Here is a 21,397-nt window from a genome sequence, read left to right as displayed (position 1 = left end):
TATCATGCCCCCTTGTTTGGGAACTGTGAGTAGCAAACTCTCTTTTTGATACCAATCATCTCCTGATTTGTTGGTCTGGCTATACCTCAAATTTTCCATTAATACACTATATTTTAGAACATGGAGAGCCAAGCCACTCGCACTGTAGTCCCAGGTAACAGGGGTGATGAATGGCTGGCCTTCCCTTATCTTACTGTTGTTCCTTGGGTCAATTAGGATGAGACTATTTGATATTTTACCTGCACGGTGGTAATCGGCAGTAGTATCATATCTTCCTCTTCCTTATTTTCAGATATTACTAAATATTTGCCGTGTGGATGAAAATTAATTGTGAGACTTCAGCAACTAAGAAAAGAAAAATTATCACCCTTGCTCTTACAGAAGGCATCTTAAAATAAACATATTAACATGAAGGGAGTTTAACCCAGTAATTAGGAGCTGAAACTCAGACAGTGCTGAGTTCAAATCCTGACTCTATCTGTGTTTTCTCAGGCAAGTTATTTAACTTCCCTAAGCCTCAATTTATATAATAGGACAGTGAGTATCTACAACAGACAGGATTAAATGAGATAAACTATGTAAAGCACAGACAGATTCTAAATAAATAGGAGTCATTATTGTTATATTTGCATAGAATAGAATCATTATGAAGATTACAGTGGGATTATAAAGGGATTGAGAAACTAAATACACTTACATTGAAGCATTTTCATCAACTATAAAAACCAAACTGCAGGTAGAGCATATGCATTTCTGTCACATAGGGTTTATATGTTTTCTATATTTGAAAATTGTTTTCCCTTTTACTAATGGCATAGTCTTTGTAGAAAATGGAATAAGGCAGTTAATTCGTGGGAGGAGTATTTCAGGACTCCTCCAGTTTCTTAGATTCAAATTCAAATGTGGTTCTCCTGAGTTGTAGAATTAGCCTACCCCAGCATGATTTAGATCTAGATACTGTAGTTTTACCCCATTCTTAAATAGGATCCCAGGTTGTTGGTGTGGAAGAGAGTCTACTGATTTGACTCTTCTCCAAATAAATATTTGTCAGCAGCAGAGAAACAAGACTTCTTTTCAGCACATGCACCCCATGTTCGTTTTTATGCACTTATACTCATGGTAGTACAGGAGTTTCAGATATCTAATGTATTACTAGTTCAGTAATATTGCCTATGAGGGGATTTCTATAAAATGAGTACTGTTTTCCCATTAAATTGCATTAAAAAACTGGAAGTATTTTTCACATAGAAAAATCTACAGGAGATTGTGCTGGGAGCCTTCAGAAAGAGAAGAGTTAAGATAGGGAACAGACCTGTGGCATCTGTGGCATGCTGGGATTAGTTAAGCCTGTTGGGAGAACAGACTTTGCTGGAAGACTCTCTTTGTCTTTGCAGCACTTCCCAGTTGTGAGATGTCAACTGTCGACCATGCTGCTTCAGGCCAAAAGTCTTTTCCTTATGCCAGAGAATTTTCTGACTTTGGAACATCGCCAAATGCAAGTAAATTTAAATGTCTGTAAGTATCTCCACCCAAACCTCATAACCCCAGTTTAATCATGAGAAAAACATCAGACAAATCCCATCTGAGAGACATGCTACAAAATACCTGACCAGTACTCCTATCAACTATCAAGGTCATCAAAAATGAAGTCTGAGAAACTGCCACGACCAAGAGGAACTTAAAGAGACAAGATGACTAAATGTAATGTGGTATCCTGGATGGGACCTCGGAACCGAAAAAGATGTTTAGGTAAAAACTAAGGAAATCTGAATACAGTATTAACTAAAGTATTGAGTATGGACTTTAGTTAATAATTATGGTTCATTAATTGTGATAAATATATCATACTAATATAAGATGTTAATAATAGGGGAAACTGAGTATGAGGTTTATGGGAACTTTGTATACTACTACTATCTTTGCAATTTTTCTATAAATCTAAAACTGCTCTACATTAAAAAGCTTATTTGTTTTTAAGTCATAAAAAATGTCCACAGAAGCTGGGCTGAAATATCACGTGCTCCCAACAGATGGCATTTGTGATAACGTAAGTTTAAGCTCATCATGTATCATTTTTTAACTTAAGGTCATTCCAAGTATCTTAGTTCCCTGCTTTGCCAACTATTTAAGGTCAGATTCTGTGTATCAATTTAATTATTCCCCAAATATCGTAGAGTATTATAAAATCACTACACAACATAAACAAATAGAATTACAATAACGTTTTCATGAGTTCTTTGTTTTTTGTTTTATCTGAAAAGCTATTAGGTTTGACATAGTTCTAATAAAGTTATTCAAACAAGATTTTGAAAGCTGGGCACAGTAGCTCACACCTGTAATCGCAGCACTTTGGGAGGCTGGGGCAGGAAGATTGCTTGAGCCCAGGAGTTTGAAATTACAGTGAGCTATGATCAAGTCACTGTACTCCAACCTGGGTGACACACTGTGACCCTATTTATTAAAAAAAAAAAAGAATTTTTTTTAAACAACTGAACTGTAAAAATTCACTTACAACAAACAATTGGCATGTGTTCAACTCTCCAGCATTTTTTAAACAAAAACACGCTATAGTGCTCATAATCTACCTCTTTTTCTATTTTTATTTTAGTTTATTTTTTCTATACAATTTTTGGAGTTCAACTTTAGTGACAGATTCCTAACAATACATTGTGAGTCATGAAACTGAGGACCTTCAAAAGAAAAGCAAAAAAAGAATTCTGTTGGCAGTTTAAGAACTTTCACAGACCTCCCATTTGATTCTCACAGCAACCCTGTGATGTTATGAGTGAGGGTAATTATTCATATTTTCTTATTATGCAGATAAGGAAACTGAGGCACAGAAAGGTTAAGCAAGGACAAGAGGTGAGACAGGATTTCTGGTGCTAAATTCCATCCCTTTCTGCTGCACTGCTTCCCTTATCCTTTGAGAACCATTTCCATTCTTCTTGACTCTTTGGAGTTTGTGAGAGGCGACTCTGCTACTGACCCACTGAGAAGGCACTAACACACTAATGGCTCTGATAGTGACATTTCTTCAGGCTTCTTAAGCTGATGGGATTTATAAGGGGCCATTTAGTCATAACGCGAAATAGGGGGAGGGCAGAGGGACACAGATGAGTGGAATCTCCTGTCACCAGCCACTCAGTTACATCTCCCTTATATCGTGCCAGAGCTGAACAGCTCACTTAAGAATGCCCAGTATCCACCTCACTCTGGGAAACACTTCGGTGAAATCTTTACTTGGCAAAGCTAAAGGTGCTTTGGCTTTCATTTCTTCAAGGGCATGTGCCATTGATTTTTGTGTCTGATTCTAAAGAGCCAGTTGAGCTCTGAGGAAGCATCCAAGGATTTAGAATCATTTTTGATCAGCAGTTGTTTAAAGCTTGTAGAAAGGCAGCCCCAGAGACTTCCAATGTACCCACAGTGTTAAGCATGCAAACTCCATCTCTTTTTGGTTGAATTCTGTGAATGGGAAAGTGGTTGTCAGTTCTTAAGACACATAATTGGAGAAGGGATGGGTGCCAAGGATCACAGTCTCAATCCTTCAATTTCTTTATGGCTCCACACAAATATAAAATGAGATCATATTTTAGAAACATTCTGATCATACATCTTTGCCAGAGCTGAGTTCTCAAGCCATTTTTAGCTGCACCAGTCTGACCTACTGTTTAAATGCAAAAATAACTGGGAAGAGAACTAAACTCAGGGCCAGCAGACTTAAGCATAGTCCTGGCTCAATAACTTGTCATGGTCGTGGTCTCAAATAACTACCTTAACGCCTATGGGTTTCATTTTCCCAATTGAAAAATTGGATTCGTAATAGTCCTGACCATCACTAAGGGTTTTTGTGAACATTAAATGAGATATTTGTGTGAAATTTCTTTGTAAAGTGGAAGATGCTGTATGAATAAAGGATTCATTAAGAATGGTCTCTGGGAAGACATTATTTTGAATGAGTAGTTGGAAATTCTCTTTATTTAATGAGTTTCAGCTCATTATGCCTAGGGTGAGTTAATTACATTTCTATCTACCATCTTCCTTACCTGGAAAACATGTTGCCTGACATATAATAGATGATCAATTAACATCTATTTATTTATTTGTTTTTGCCAAGTGCAGAATAATGTTTTATTGATGCATTTAAATTTAGTTTGATTTTATTAATTTAGGTTCAATTAACATTTATTAAGTGAAAAGTGGATAAATAGAAACATTTTCCTTGTAAAATTGTAAAATGGAAAGCACCATACAGTATGGAGTATGACAAGATGGCACACTGAAACAGACTTGAATTCCTCTCTCACTGTGATTTTTTTTATTGCTACTATTTGGAATAATAGGATAATTATTGTATTATTATTATTTAGAATAATAGATTATTATCTTCTTTCCCAAGCACATTTAAAACACCTCTACATGACTTCCCATAGAAACTGGAAAATCAAATGGCCTATTGTCTTTCTATTAGAGGATTCCAGAATGCTGATAGCTACAGCTTATTATTCATTATTTATATTTATACTGCTGCATTTAATTCTGTTCAGCACAACTGCATAAGTATTTAAATTAATTGCAGATTAGTTGTAAGGCATGTAATGAATGTTTCATATTATCTCCAAACATTGAATGCATTATGTCAGTAATTAGGCTGCTGCAGTATTTCCCCTGATGAGAGTTGGAAGCTCTAAGACCAGACATCCTGTTCCATTACTAAAAAAGCTTTCCTTTTAAGTGTGGACATTCTTCCCAGGATGGGGAACCAGTGGCCTTGGGGCCACATGTGGCTCTGGATCCTTGATTGTGGCCTTTTGACTGAATCCAAAATTTCCAGAACAAATCTCTGGATTTGTTCTATGAAGTTTGGATTCAGTTGAGGGGCCACACTCAGGAATCTGGAGGGACACATGTGGCCTTGAGGCCTCTACAATTATCTGGAATCACCTACAGAGAAGCTATTCAAGATTGTGTTAAAAAGAAAAAGGCTTAGTCACTTCTTGGAGGTATTTAAAAAAAACCCAACCAACCAACCAACCAAAAAAAAAAAAAAAAAAAACCTCCAGAATCCAATATAAATGGTCCTTTACATATTCAGCCCCTGAGCTCTGTAATAGTTTGTTCATTTTTATTCACTTATTCATTCATTCATTCGCTGTCTTAACAAACTTTGTAGAGGACTTTCTATGGGCCAGACTCTGTACATGGTGCTAGGGTACAAAAGAAGTGGGCGTCCTTCCTGACCTTTTTTGAGACATCATGAACTAGCCAGACCGCCACACCGTGAGCCGTCACACAACTGGAACAGCCTGTAGCTGTGGCCCTGGCCCGCGCCGTAGGAGTGCAGGGAAGAGGTTATACATGCTGCCTCCCCAGCAAGTGAGAAAGAGGATGGAAGGCAGGAAAGGGGAGGCTTTAAGCAGAAAGAGACATCTGAGCTATCTAGGTCTAAAAAAATGATAAGAGTTTTGGGGTTTCTGTTAAACAGAGAAAAGGATAAAGGTATAAGTTACATATGAATCAGGTTTTTTTGTGAGAAGGAATCTGATTTTAAGTTCACTAGGAATTGCAAAGTGAGTAATTTCCACCCCCACCCACCTTAGCCAGCTCCTCCGAGAGCTGACCTTCTTAGAGGAGAAGTATTCTTGTTTCTGAAAGACACCAGTTCCTTTCCTGAGCTCCAAGAGCCAGCCATCTGTCCCAGGAGAGTCAAGGAAACTGTGGGAAAAGCAAAACAGCTGGGTGGGGCCCGGGATGACTCAGTGAGCTGGCCACGAGCCTGTGGGTGGGGAGGCTGTGCCTTGGGACAGTGACTGATTCATCAACAGGTACTGTTCCCTCTTTGTGCTGCCATGGAGAAAAAAATCTGTGCATTGAGCAAGGGCTACAAGTCTTTTGGTCACTCTGCCCATTTTTATTATAAAAGGCTTTCCTTTTGAAAGAAAGTTTACTTCTCATTTTTAAGTCTCAGGTGCTCTTGGTGGGAAAGGCTGGGAGAAAAGTCCTCTCAGCATTTCTTCCCCTTTCTCTTGGTAGCAGCGCCCTGATTGTTCTTTCAGTGGACTATCCTGCCTTGGCTCTCAATCTCTATGAATCAAGTGAGGCTGATAGCTTCCCTTCACTCTGCAGAAGAACTCATGACTGAGGCATTCCCTTGGCAATAGTGATTGGTTTAGGGGTAAGCATGTGACCCCAGTTAGGCCAATCAGAACCAGCCCTGGGAGTCTGACTGAAAGGATAAGCAAAGAGGGGCTCTCTGTGGGAATTATTAAGCGGGTAGGAATAAGCCTGGGGCTTCTGGGGACCCCTTTGCCACTATGGTGAACTACCTGCCAGGGAATGAAGCCAACATAAAGGAAAGCAGAGCTGAGATGTGAGGACAGGTTTCCAAGCCAGTTATGTCCCCATGGGCAGTTAGGTGGACTAATACATTTCTATTTTGCTTTAGCTAGATTGAATTTGGATTCTGCCACATAGCCAAAACAATTCTGATGAATATTAGCCCTTGTCAAGACTCTTTAAACACTTTCCACACAGGATGCCCAGCTGACTGATTCCTGATCCTGATACCTTGTTTATGAAGGTGTTGGTTATTATTCAGGGTTTGGGAGGTGGCACATGGAACTGCACTTGGCTGGAAGGCCAGGATGTTGACTTCTTCCTCCTTCACCTAATAGCTTCTAAATCCTAAGTGAAAATCAAAGACAAAACTGATGTCATAAAAGATCCAGTGACACTCTACAAAAAAGACACCTGCACTCAAATGTTTATAGCAGCACAATTCATAATTGCAAGGCTGTGGAAACAGCCCAAGTGCCCATCAATCCAAGAGTGGATTAATAAAATGTGGTATATGTATACCATGGAGTACTATTCAGCTCTAAGAAACAATGGTGACATAGCACATCTTATATTTTCCTGGTTAGAGCTGGAACCCATACTATTAAGTGAAGTTTCCCAACAGTGGAAAAACAAGCACCACATATACTCCCCAGCAAATTGGTATTAACTGAATAGCACCTAAGTGGTCACATAGGTACTACAGTAATAGGGTATTGGGCAGGTGGGAGGGGGGAGGGAGGCGGGTATATACATATATAATGAGTGAGATGTGCACCATCTGGGGGATGGTCATGCTGGACAGACTTGTGGGGGGAGGAGGGGAAATGGACATTTATTGAAACCTTAAATCTGTACTCCCATAATATGCTGAAATAAAAAAAATTTAAAAAAAATTAAAAAAAAAACTGATGTCATATTTGTATGGTGCTTTCCATTTTACAATTTTACAATTGTTTCTCTCTGATTTTTTTTTGGTAAGGAACTAAACCTCAAAGTAATTAATGAATAGTAGGCTTATTATATAAGAATATAGAAGAATTACATAACAAATGTGGGAGGTATAACCAACCTTAATGGGAACTAGATAGTCACCATAAGTGAATCCCATCATCTCTCTTTCTCTTGAGGGTGGTGGTCCCCAACCATTTTGGCACTAGGGACTGGTTTCATGGAAGACAATTTTTCCATGGAATGGGGGTAGGGATGGTTTGGGGATGATTCAAGCGCATTACATTTATTGTGCAGTCAAACCTCTCTGCTAATGATAATCTGTATTTGCAGCCGCTCCCCAGTGCTAGCATCACCGCCTCAGCTCCGCCTCAGATCGTAAGGCATTCGGTTCTCATAAGAAGCATGCAACCTAGATCTCCCGCATGTGCAGTTTACAGTAGGGTTCGCACTCCTATGAGAATCTAATGCCGCTGCTGATGTGACACTAGCTTATGTGATGATACGAGCAATGGGGACAGCTATAAATACAGATGAAGCTTCACTTGCTTGCCTGCTGCTCATCTCCTGCTGTGCAGCCTGGTTCCTACACAGGCCACAGATGGGTGCCGGTCCTCAATCTGGGGGTTGGGAATCGCAGCTTTAGGGGATCACATGACACCTTCCCTGCTTCTCTTTGCAAGGCGGCTTCATTCTTCTTTCTTCAGACCAACTTTTCTTGCACTCATTATGGCTACCCCAAAACTCTATCAACTTCCAGCTTGGTTCACCAGGGCTAAATGACTTAGTCTTTCAAATTTTAAATTCACATGAATGAGAATCCGACTGGTTTAGCCTAGCTCAGCTACTCACCTGGGCTTTAGTCAGCTGTTGCTGGGTGAAAGGGTCATGCAGTCCGTCGGGCTGCCCCTCTCAGGCTGGGGTGGTGGTGGATAGATCCTCTAAGGAGGGTGTATGGGAGGGAAGAAAATTATATGAACCTTCAGTACAGTCTTTTTATCTCATTTGAGCTTCATATTTCTGAGAGGCAGAAATTATTATTACCCACATTCCACAAAGACTTAGGGTAAGCGGCTTTGTGAGGCTGTGCAGCTAGGAGGTGACCATTGTAAGGTCTTAAGCTGAAGACTTTTCACATCTCAAGTGGTTTCCTCAGCGCTATTCTGTCCGCTGTGGAATGGCACAGTCTCACTTTCTTGAGCATCACAAATAGATCTAGTCTAGATCCTTGACTTTCAAGGATTTGTTTTAATAGCACTAACTGATTATTTTAAAGAAAACGTGTGTAGTGGTGGTCCAAAAAGAGAACGTCGTGGAAGAAAATCTGAACCACAGACCTTGGCTGCTACACTGCTATCTGTTAATGAAGAAGGAAGAAAGAGTGAAAATTCTGTGGGGAAAAGTTCAAAGGGAAACGCAGTTGGAGAAGGGTGGACCTATGCCTGGGGCAGACGTGTGGCCCCTATGCCTGGGGCAGACGTGTGGCCCCTATGCCTGGGGCAGACGTGTGGCTCCCTGGCCCCTGCAGAGGCTTCGGCAGTAGTTCAGATGGCTGCGACTTCGAGTCCTGACTGAGGTTCGAGTGCTAACTGCTGCTAATGGAATGCTGGCTCTTGTTATTAAGTGTCCTGTCTGGGGCTTCTGTAAGTATGGAAAGCTGAATGTCAGATGGGTAGCTCATGCTCCACAAACGTAGGCTTTTCTATTCTATCCTTTGTTTCCCATATTCCATCAGACTTAGCATGAGGAAAGGAAAGGAAAACCTCATTAATACAATCACAGAATTGTAAAGCTCAAGTTGCAAAATTTGTCTCTGTCGTGACCTGCTCTGTAGGACTCATCCTCCCCTCTCATCCCAAAGCTCTCAAATCCCACCTAAAATAATTCTGAGAGTCCCAGAGAGTCTGTCATTGGTTGTGATGTGACAGTTAACCTTCTTCTCTTTCTCTCTTTCGTGGCTCCTTAGGAAGTTATCTTTGGTCACTACCACTGCCAAACTTAGTGGCTCACTCATTGACACTTACCAAAACTGTCACAAATAGCTGCTCAGGGTCTTCCTGTTACTGGCCGTCAGGGTCCATGACTTGGCAGCCTCTGCCAAGCCTGTGTTGAGGGCTGCATCTGCCATCCCCGGCACGCAAGGGCTGGGTCCAATGGTGTCAGTGCCCATCCTCCACGGGGCCTGTGTTAAGGCAGCTCTTAGTTGGCAGCCTCTTCTAGGATTCAGCCTTGATGGAATTCATGCTGCTTGGATCAGGGGATAGTCTGAAAACTGGACTCTACTGTATTATAAATACTCCTTCCCAGCAGCTGTTTTTGTGAAAGAGCCGAGCCATGGACCTCTTTTTGCTTCCCCTAGGATGATCCCCTTGATAGTTCATGTAAGAAGACCCTAGAAACTTGAATCCTAGGTGAATATAGATTTTAGAACAAAATATGACCAAGTACAAGTGACTATATGGGCACCTTCTGACAAATTTTCCAATGTTATCAAATAGTTCTTTACATAATCCTACCTCTGAGGGAGAGTAAAAGCAACTCCTATTGGACCTTTTGGAAAAGCAAATGTACCCCAGGACATGTATACCTCTACCTTAGCTCCCATGTTTCTGGGCTTTGGCAAATCTTGGTGAGCCAGGCAACTCTATATCTTACACCCAGACAGCTGGGTGTTCAGCAGCTAATTCTCAAAAGGAGAGCACTATGCCCTTCTAACATGCTTGCTTCTTTCTTCTTTTGTAGCAAGAGCCAAACCAACCAACCAACCAATCAACCAAACAAACAAACAAAAAACTTAAAATACCACTACTCCTGAGGAGCACACAAACCCAACTGGAATATTTTCCAGTTGCATCCTCTCTAACTGGAAGATTTTTCTCTCCCCTGACCCACTTCTCCTCAGTACAGATCTCTGACCTTTGAAGTTTCAGAACAATGCACAATTATTTAGGTCTGTGTGCTAATACTTCATTAATAAGTTTTAGTTTTGTACTCATGTCTTAGTCATATACTTTCTGGAATAGACTGTTTCTTAAACCAAATTTAGGACATCTATGTAAGACACTTTGGAGATGCAAAGAATTCTTTTTTTGTAAATAGTGATTTACAAATGGAATCATTCCATTTCTGTTATGACACTTTGACAGATTACAAAAATATATGTGTTCCCATGATTAATTTTTGATCAGGGGAATGGGAAGTGGAGAAAATGATAATTACAGTGGAAAAAAGGAACAATGGCGTGTGTATGTGTCTATGCGCATAACATGAAGTTAAGCTAGCTGAAAGTGAAGAAGTTCTTACATTCTAACTATCCACCTCCTGGTGCCTTTTCAGGCTCTTGATTATATTAAAGACCTTTTTGTAGTTAGGAAGCTGATGGTGTTCAACTCAGTCTAACAGGTATTTGTGAAGCACCTATTATGTGTCTTTCATACATAAAGGGGATCTAATAAAAGACAAATTTATGATAAGGAACCCTCCCACTCTGAGTTGCCTCCTTTAGCTGTTGTTCCCAGGCTCTCTGAGCAGAAACAATTAAAATTCACTTACTCTCAGTCTCAAATTTAACAGCCTCTCCCAGGGCTGAAACAGTTTTGTACATGTAGATTTGCATTTTATTGGTTCTCCTCCCTCAAGGATGAGGAGGGATTTTACAAGGCAATGCCTTTCTCAAGCAGCCCTTTCCTGAGCAAAGGGAACTGCTCTCCAGGAATAACTCCCTCAGTCACATGGTTGGCATCTGTTCCCCCACACCTGGTGAGCTCGTTAGGACCCGGGGAAGGAGGATTACGGAAACCTCTGAGAGGGGCCCAGTTCTTTAAATTTGGCCATGTTATATTTCCTTGGCAGAATATGAAAGGAAAACAGAGTCCAAAATCACAACATTTGCTGAGTCCCTTAGAACAGGGCCTCTCGCACGTTAGTGTGCATACAACTCGCCTAGGGATCTTGTTGCAATGCAGGCTCTGTGTCAGGAGACGCATGCTGGGGCCTGAGCATTTCCCTTTCTAACAAACTCCTGGATGATGAGGATGCTGGCCTGTGGGCCCACTCTGGAGAAGCAAGACTTTAGAGTTTGCCAAGCGTTTCTTATGTCATCCCACTCAACCCTCATGAGTCATCTGAATCCAAGTCCTGTGTTTTCTTCTCCCACAAAACCGTGGCCTCCTCTGCATACATGTTGGACCATGACATTTCTCAGGGAAATGCTACACAGCAGGGCTTTTGTTTTCAGAGAGCTCGTTCATCAGTATACCGCTGGATTTATTTCTGTTCCTCGTATCTTGTTACATCTGCTCCTTTCTGTTGCTCGTTAGCATGTTTAGGGTGGTGATTCCTCCAGCCAACATATCTGCTATCCCTCTCCACTTCATACCATCTGCAAGTAGGTATAAAATTTCTGGTTTCTCTTATTTGAATTGTAAATACAAGCTTTTCAGTGATGTTTGGAGGCTCAGGTATTGGTGGATACATAGAGGACCAATCCTATAACAAGTAATACAGGCAGTATATATAGAATTAGAGATTAAGCTCTTCTCATTGATAGCAACAGTAAACAAATGTGAATAATTATTATAGTATAAGCTAGAAGTTGACAAAAACATGGTAAGAAAACACATGGACTTTGGAGTTTTGAATCCTGGTTCTGCCTCTTACCAAATGTGTGACTTCGGGCCAGTTACTTAACGTCTTTGTGCTTTGATTTCCTTATATGTTAAAAAGAGATAATATGGGCTTTGTGAGGAGTACAAAATACATGTATATAATATGGGTTTTATGACAATTAATAGATTTAATTAATTCTCAACAGTGCCCAGCACATATTAAGTGTTCAATAAATATTAGTGACTAGCATTAATACCAATCATATATTTCAACCTCCTTATTTAAAAATATACAGCCACTGAGGCCCAAAAAGCTTAAATGCTTTCAACATTCATTAACAAACAATTATGGAGCTTTCGCTATGTAAGAGATATTTGCTAGTCTGTGATTAGACTAATATTATAGGCTGGGAAATAGCACAGCTGACAACTGAACGCAGACCCTCTGATTTCTATTCCATTATGTGAGTATGAATGTTGTCACCACGCTTACTGCCACTCCAGGTCTGTAATAGTCCTCGGATCTTTCCGACAGTTCCATGGGCAATGTTTCATTTGACTCTACTGACTCTGGTAGCCACCAAACTTTATCTTCTTTTCCCATTTGTCCCAGGAGAAGTCTGGGCATGTGGAATGAAAGAGAAGGCGGCGATAGCTGAGCCAAAGGTGCTGCAGGACTGGTTAAAGAGGCACCTGGGTCTGCCATGCGGGGACAGGAGGGCTCTTAAAGTCCCAGGGCTTGGTGTGGCTGGCCCTGGGGTTTGAGCTTCCAGCCCCATACAGAGATTGTTCGTTTTAAAAGCAGCATAGTTTACCTGGCTGAAGTTATTGCTGCTCACATTTCTGTCCCCAAGGATGGTGAGGAATTTGATTGCCCTGGGCCCAGGGGCTGGGGCACACTGTCAGCTGCCGGCTCTCCTGCTGCGTTTTGCAGTTCTCTATTTCAGCTAGATGTAAAAGCCTTTGTCTTCGGAGAAGGCTCTGGCTCTGAGTGTTGGTACTTTAGTTTGGAGCAGCCTCTTCTTGATCTTCAAGTTTCAGGTAAGGCATCTGGTGTGTAACTAAGAGATAAGCACAGAGAGAAATAAAAATCTGTCATTACTTACGTGAAGCTAAGTATGTGCAAATAAACAATAAAGAAGCACAAATGAATTTGAGAGAGGAATTGTATAAACTCTCAAGGGGCTATTACCTGTCTTAAAAAACCAAGAGTTGTTTTAACGTTTTTGCTATTTTGTATTTTCATCCTCATTTAGAACCCAAAGTTACGGTCATTGGTGGTAATTTAAGGAATATATTCCCTTAAAAACTAAGCTTCTTATTGCAAATGTTTGTCTCTTATTGCAAATTATTTCAATGTTATTACACAAATTCCTCCTTAAATGATACTATCCACAATACCTCCTGTGTGTGAAGCCTGTGTCTGCAGAAAACCCAGAAATGTTGAGAATAAACCTTCATAGTCTCCACAGCCCAGAGGAATTCACTGCCCCAGATACAGTGTTTTTGGATTACATGGGATAAAGGGCTCCAAGTTGCAAGGTGTGCAAGGTGGAAGATGCTGTGGTTCTTTGCCTTTCCACAGGAAATGAGAAATTAATAATACTGACTGACTTCCCAATGCATTGATTTATGGAGTTGGACAAAGTTCAATTAAAAATGTTGTTTTATCAGAGCAATACATGCACATGGTTTCCAAAGTTGAATAGGACTAGTAAGCTTATCACTGAAACTACAGTTCTCTCATGCATACCCTCCTACTCTCCAGAGACAACTCTTTTCTATTGTTGTAGCTCTTCATTATTGTACTGGATCTATTTTTATAAATAATATGCACATGCTGCTATTATTCATCAATTTTAGACATTAAAGTAGAGGAGGATTTTAGCTTTCCTACTTCCCGCCCCATTCTCCAATATTTTTATTTCAAAATTTTGTAACAATTCTAATTTTGTGTTTTTGTTATTCTGACTATATAAATATCATTCATAGTGGAGCCTAGAATTATAATTATATTTTTTATAAGTGCTTATTATTGTTGTTGTTTTCTGGGCTCTGTTTTCTGCATCTGTTGGGACTTTTTTCATCAGGCACAATTACTTATTTCATTAGGCCAATGACCAGAATTTGCCGGGCACTGTGGTCAATGGACATCTCTACTACCCGCATCTCCTCTGGAAGCATATTCATCTACATTGATTCTCTCTGGCTTCTGCTCAACCTCACTGAGCAGCAAAATGTGAGGGCTCATTATTGACCCATGATTCATAAGTAGGATTCAGAGATGGAGAGAAGAGAGAACAACATACATACAGGCAAGAGGCAAGCTTGAGCATGGGATTATCTAGAAAGAGTTTACTGAGATCTTTAGATGTTTTGTGCTATTGAGTCTTACCATAGTGTGGATGTGGACATCATCATAGTTGGGGTTTTTTGTCTTCTTCATAAATATGCCATACACATTTGTACAAACTAAAACATTTATTTCATTCAGAAATACACTATTTGACCCACAAAATTTAGAGCCATCAGACTGTCTTTGGCTGTGTCCTCCTCCCCCTTTTCTTGTCACTATTTGAGTAAAGTCAAGCACCTACCTGTAGTTGCATTCCAACCTCTATCACAGATCCTCAGAAGAACTGAGCACAAAGGAAATCAAAACACATGCAAACACACACGTACACACAGAGGTACCAAGCACAAAGGGAGTCAAAGCATGTACACACAAACACACACACACACACACACACACACACCTTGGTCTTCTCTGCACTTTTATTTAACCATCTCTGATTCTATTAAGGCTTTGAGTATACACATCAGAACAGATTTTAAAGTTTGAGATGGGGATATATAAGAAGATATCATTTGATAAATGTTATTTGCCAAACTTTATTTTTAATTTCTGTGAGGATGAGAAACACTCCAGAATCTCCCTTCTGTTTCCTTATGGCTAGAGAAATATAAAAGGTAACAAAGGATGGAAGAATTGGCAGGGAAGGTATGAGGAGAAGCTTGAAAAAGACCACTGCTATTGCATTTTCACTTTCAAACCCTGGATATAGAAAAAACATCATCTATAATAATCAATGCGAGTTATTCCAGATCATAAGTGAAAAACATGGATAGAAAATGCTGGTAAGTAATTTTAATAAAAACTGAACATTTTCCTGTTTCAGTTTTCCTGTTTTATGCTCCTACTAAGGATGGGAATAACATGCAAAAGATTTTCAAAGTTGTCAGGCTTCTCATGGCCAACGAAGACTAGATTTCTTCCAGCCTTCTTACTGGTATTAATATTAATATTTAGTCCAGTATAGCATGAATTAGGATTTTCTTTCTGAAACTTTTCATTTTCTGAAACTTTTCTTTTCTGAAACTTTTAAAAGGCATGATTTTCAAGCAGAAAAAAATAAAGCAGAAGTAAGTGCATTCAAACTTATCTAAAAGGAAGAAGAAATGTTTTACTCATCATTTGAAGATAGAATTTGTGATCCAGAAGCCAAATTGGAACGGCCTACAGAGGATCCAAAGATCAAATAATTGTCAGTGAGTGTTTAGCATTGTTCTTAGGAGAAGATGATAATAAGCTGGCTTTATAAGCATTGGGTCCTCTTGGTAGGAGTATCCATATACTAGAGATGGCTATCTCCGTATACCAACCTGATGCATGGAACTTGCCCTAACTCCCCTTGCTCTGCATATTTGTCAAGAAAACTTCTCATTGTAATCTGGCTTTCCCTACAGAGTTTCCTATAGGGAGCAAGCATTTGATCAACTGACATGGACGTCTGGGTCAGCATGGCAGCTTTGGTTCTGACTGCAAATGACCTGCCCTTGGCTTGTGCATCACTTATATGTGGGTTTGCATGTGTCTAACCAACAGAGAGATAGCATGTCCTGGTACACTAACAAAATCAAATTAATTAGTTTTCAAATTTGAGGTGATTGAACTAACTTACTCCCTTTTCTCTTTTCAGGTCTATTCCTGGCATTTGCAGAGCCCAGGGCAAAAGTACAAATGGATGGCTCAGGCTTGTGTCTTACCCCCCTTCTCTTCTCACTGATGGCTCTAACCTTCATTCACATCAAGGGCTATGTGGGCATGCACGAAGCCTCCTAGCCACCAAGTCCAAAGTCTGTCTCAGTCCCTGCCTGCTCAACAGCCACCCCTTGGCCATCTTTCAGCCCTCAGGATGCACATATGGCAATGGCTGCCCTTGGGAGGATAGAACCAAGGAGGACCAAGCAGGACCGAGCACTTGCTACAGGCCATTTGCTGAAGATAGCCTGAGGGTGAGGGGTTGACCTCGGGGTGAACAGATCTCCATGGTTTTATGGACTTCTCACCCTGTGGAGGGGGATTTGGCCAGAGCAAAGCCAGAGCAAGGGACCTAGTTGCCCAGTTCTAACAGTGATACTGCCCACATGATCATCCTTTCCCCACTCCAAGGACATGCAGGAGTGACCACACTACCTTTTGGGATGACCTAGCTCAGCTATCTAAAACTGCAATCATTTCTAACAAAGTTTATCTTACCAAACTTTGGTCTAAGGGAGATCTCACTTAAGCCTGTAGATCATAAGCAAAGTAGTTTCTTGTACATAACAACTCTCCAGAGAACTGGAAGTCCCTTGGGGCCCTTTAGTGACATTTATATAGGTTCCTCAGATTGCAGTCCAGGGTCACAGCCTCATTTATCTTAATTACAGGGTCAAGGACAGAAAAGACTTTACTTAGCTGCTAATGGAAGTCCTTAATCCGAATGAACCTGAACCCTTTGGCCCAGGAATATTAGCATATGGTGTCAGCAAATGACATTCAAATAGTTTTAAAATAATCTAATCTTCCAGAGCTCTGTGCTTGGCTGATGGAGACAAGAATTTGAAAGGAACAGAGTGGAATTTACTTACTTATGAATGTGCTTTGGGGCAAAACGGTTGCAAGAGCGATCACATTTTGTTCCAAGAGATTTCACTGCACAAACACTCCATCCGGCCTTGATTGTAGAACAAAGCCACAGAACTGCATTAACTGTGGAGCAGAAAAAGATTTTAATCTACTCAGCCAGCTGGTCTAGCATCTAGGTTATATAGGGGGAAGAGGAAGAGAAAAATGTAAAACATAATGTGACACAAAGCAATTTCATGTGATTCCCTGATTGCAAATGCCTTAAAGTTAAATGGATGGGAAATCAATATTTGCAAAGTTCTGGGTGAGATGAAAGGTTGGCCCTTTCTGATAATATTGAAATGGCTAAAGGGGTGTGGCCAAGGGAAGAACTGGCCGCCTTGGCAATTCATTCAGTTTTATTTTATATCAATCATTCATTCAGCAAATATTTAAATACCTGCTAAATACAAGATATTGTTCATCAAGAGACTATTTCTATGAATTCTTTTCCTTCACCTCTTTTCTTATCTTTTCTTCTACACCTAGTCTTCAACTCCATCACTAGGAAGGTAATATAACATCATGGTAACAATGCAAGCTGGGTAATCTTGGGGAAGTTATTTTACATTTCTGAATTTTGGTTTCTTCATCTGTAAAACAGGGATTGTAATAGTGCCTACAACATCCTGGTGGCTTGGCATACACTAAGCTCCCAATACATGTTAAATGTGAATATTATGGAAAAGATAATAATAATTTTCTTCACAGGCAGATGAAGATAACTTAGAGGCCATTTTTGGAAAAAGTAGCATTAGCCAGAAATGAATGTAGGATCATGCTTGTACCTTCCAATATTTTGTATTTCTTGAGCATGAAGAAATTACCAACATTTATTGAACAGGTACTATGCAAAGATATAAACAAAACTTTTTGCATATGTGATAGTTGTGAGGGGGGGTTGGGGAGAAGCTTTTTCCTCTACCCTTAGGTTCAGTGACTGAGGCCCTGCAAAATAAACTGACAACATACAAAGTAATAGGAGAAAAAGCATCATTTCATATGCATATGGGGGGTCCTCACAGAAATGAGGTGACAATCCCAAAGAGGCAGTCAGACTCGGATGCTTATATATCATTTTAACAAAAAGAGATAAATTGTGGAGATGTGACAAGGGGGAGGCTAAGGCGTTTGTACTTCTATGAGCAGTACATTTGGGAAAGGTAAATGTGTGGTGGAAACAAGGGTTGTTTCATGAATAGTAAGATTTATTGTGCAGATTCCTCTGTCTCTGAACTGGCCAGAGTCTAGAGCTATCTGGCTATTGAGTCATTCTGCCCTTCCAGGTATGAGGGAGGGGAAGGGGGCACTGCATGAAGGGAAATTTATTCCCCTCTTTTAGACAAATAGGGGGAGTGTAGAGAGCTTTTTTATTTGTCTGCTGTGCCTTAACTGCCCTATACTTCAAATAATCTTTACACCAAAGTGGCAGATTTTGAGGTGACATACTCTGATATCCTCCATATTATTTAATAACCCTCCCAAAATACCCTATAAATTGGATACTCTTGTAATCATCATTTCATCTTTGGATAAACTGAGGCTCAGAGAGGTAAGGTACTTGCTATTCTTATACAACCGTAATGGAGCTGGGAACCAAATCCAGACCTCTTGAGTCCAGAGCCAGATTCTCAGCCATCACCCTCCATGAAACTCTTCATGAACAAAATGGTAGCAGAGATCCTGAAACAGCCAGGATTACAAATATATTCCAGTTCTAACTTATACAATAAAGAGAATACAATTTGTTCAGGAATGGGTGCTGGATTCTGTTCGGTTGCCATTTAAAGAAATTAATCATATAGTGCCAGATGACAGGCTTTTATTACAGTAAGGAGAAAGGCGTGCTCTGAGATTCTAAATTAAGCTTTTGAAGTTGCTCTTAACTGAGGTTCCACAGTGACCAGTTAGTCTTTCCTCCTTTGTTTATTCCCACCAGAGGTCAGGGACTGTGTTTTCAGGACTTGGCAGAGTCCTCATGCGTTTATGTGACTCCCTATTTGTGGAATAAATAAATTTTGGTAGATTGGTTGCTCCTCTCTGTAGATTAAACAAAAACTACTACACAACTGAAGAAAAACAATTAGGGCCATGAAAAACCTTTAGGTTGACTAATTTGGCTTTATTAAGTAAGCAGTGTATAAAAAATAAGAAAGTGGCCACTACAAAATTCTGCCTCGCATAGGTTTTATTTTATTTTTTTACCTCATCAAATCTAAATTCTCAAGCAATTTGCTGTATTGTTTTGCCTGCAAATTTAGCACCAGTCCAGATTACTTCATTTGCCTTGTTAATAGAGCCACTCCAGTGTTCACTGACAGGTCCCCAGTTCCCCATCCAATGGTTCTAACTGTGGTTTCTCTTGGCATAAGGGTTTCTGAAATCATTTGGAGTTGATGTACCATTTGTAGATTGTTTCCTGGTCAAAAAGTTCAGTTCCCACTAACCCATATACCCACGCAGGCCATAGTAGCTTGAGATTCGAGCAAGTATAAAGGTAAATTCAGACTACAGAATATAGATCTTCTAATATTGAGGTACAGAAACATACACACAATTGCTTTATTACTTCCACACAAAAACTCCTTCTGTCAAGATTCAGTCTCAGCTCCTTTGCCTAGGGAGAAAGTCTGGTGCAATGGTTGAGAATGTTCTGTGGACCGACCGTCTGCCCTGCCCTTGGCCTGCTGCAGCCATCTTGCTGCCAGGAGGAAAGGAGTGGCTGGAAGGAGGAGCCAACATGGCTGAAAGCAGAGCTAAGAGACGATTTAAAATCAGGTCCTGAAGATGCAGTCAGAGAGCCCTGATCAAGGTCAGCTCAAAGCCAGACCTACCCCTCTAGATTTTTCAGGCATATAAACTAAAACGTTTCCATTTTGCCTTAATCATTTTGGGTGTTTTCTTTTTTTCTGTCATTCACATTTTATTCTCCATTTATTAAAAATTTACCCAATCGCCAAGCCTAGTTCAATTGTACCTCTCTGGGAAGCCTTACTTACTCCCTAAAGCTTTCCTTATTCTCTCCCAGCAAAATGAGGTCTGCCTCTCTCCCTCCCTCCCTCTGGCCCCATGTACCATTCAATTGGGACCTCACTTAAGGCCTTTACCAATTATGCCTTGGACTGTTAAGTGCCCAGGGACCCTGGAGCCAGACTGCCTAAGGTGCAATCCTGGTTACTACACCTGCCAGCTATGTCAAATCTTTCCTAACAGAATATAAAGAACTCAAGACAAAGATCTTGGCTTGAGCCATTTTCCTGTTGTGCCACTCATCCTGGTATCCAGTTGTCCCATCCCCTATGAATACAGCCTGTTTTTAGACCTACTTGTGGATTCCTACATTGCCCTCCTGCCCTCCTCTCCTTCAGAGGACTGATACGCCCTTGGCCTCCCTCCTGTGCTCAGACTCCAGGTCTGTGCCTGGCCCTGCAGGTACGTTGGAATCCTAGACTTCCTGGATCTTCTCCAATCTGTGGATGCCTGATCAGGGTTATCAAATAAATATATGGCCTCAGTGGCTGACTCCTTCTTCTTTCTGGATTCTGGAAATGGCTGGAGCTTGGAGACAGATTAAAGTTGTTCCAATGGTTTGTCTTGAATCTTGCACATGACTCATCTTGTAGAATGACATAAAATAACTCCTATTCTCTGGTTACTAAAAATGTCTCTTCCAAACCTGTTACAGCTCTGCCTTTTCTTTGCTGAGAGGTGGTCTAAAGGGTTAATTGTTGACAAAAATTTTTCATTTAAATAAATAAATTCTGAGGAGTTTATGGAAAGAATATTGTATCCAGATGTTCATTTAAGATGTTGTCCTTGAGCAAGTGGGAAAATAAACCAATGTAACTTAACAGAGTCAAGATGCATGTAAGCAGAAAACAGAAAGGATTAAAGGCTTTAGACAATGGCCTGAGTTATGATTCCATTTTTGTCTCTTCATAATATGAAGCCAGAGGCAAGCCACATAATTTCTCAGTGTGCCCTTCTGCAAAATGGGATTAATAATAATTTACTCTACCTCTATCACAGTGAGCTGTGATGATGACCAGCTGGCTGGTTGCTTAGCTACATAGATAAGGTATTGTGATTGTTATTATTACTACCGAGTGACTGGGGTGTGAAATCTTTCTTAGTGAGACTTTTACACAACATGTGGTAAAGATTAAAACACAATGTTGTTGAGAAACCCAAGTTTAATTCTTTGGGAATTGGTCATATTTATTTTGTGGGTTAAAGTAAGGTCTGAATTTCTTGTCTGTTCATACTACTTTCATATTTAGAACTGACAACTATAATTAGATTAGGTAACAATAATGTAGTGTAAATACATAAATATAATTGTTACAGCAGGTGAATGAAATAGAGCAGAAAAGCAAGTAGAAAAGCAAGCGGGAGTACTGGACTGGAGGAATCCCAGTTTAGGTGTTGGGTTAAAGGTTCCTTAGGCTTCTTGTACGTTGGGCTGGAGCTCACCCCATTCTAATCAGCATTAGGTTTCCCTGCTTTAACATTATATAGCTTTTACTTAGATTATTAGGTGCTATTGAATTTGTCT

The sequence above is a fragment of the Microcebus murinus genome, chromosome 10 (genome assembly GCF_040939455.1).
Source record: "Microcebus murinus isolate Inina chromosome 10, M.murinus_Inina_mat1.0, whole genome shotgun sequence".
Lineage (NCBI taxonomy): Eukaryota > Metazoa > Chordata > Mammalia > Primates > Cheirogaleidae > Microcebus > Microcebus murinus.
This window is presented reverse-complemented; position numbering follows the sequence as displayed.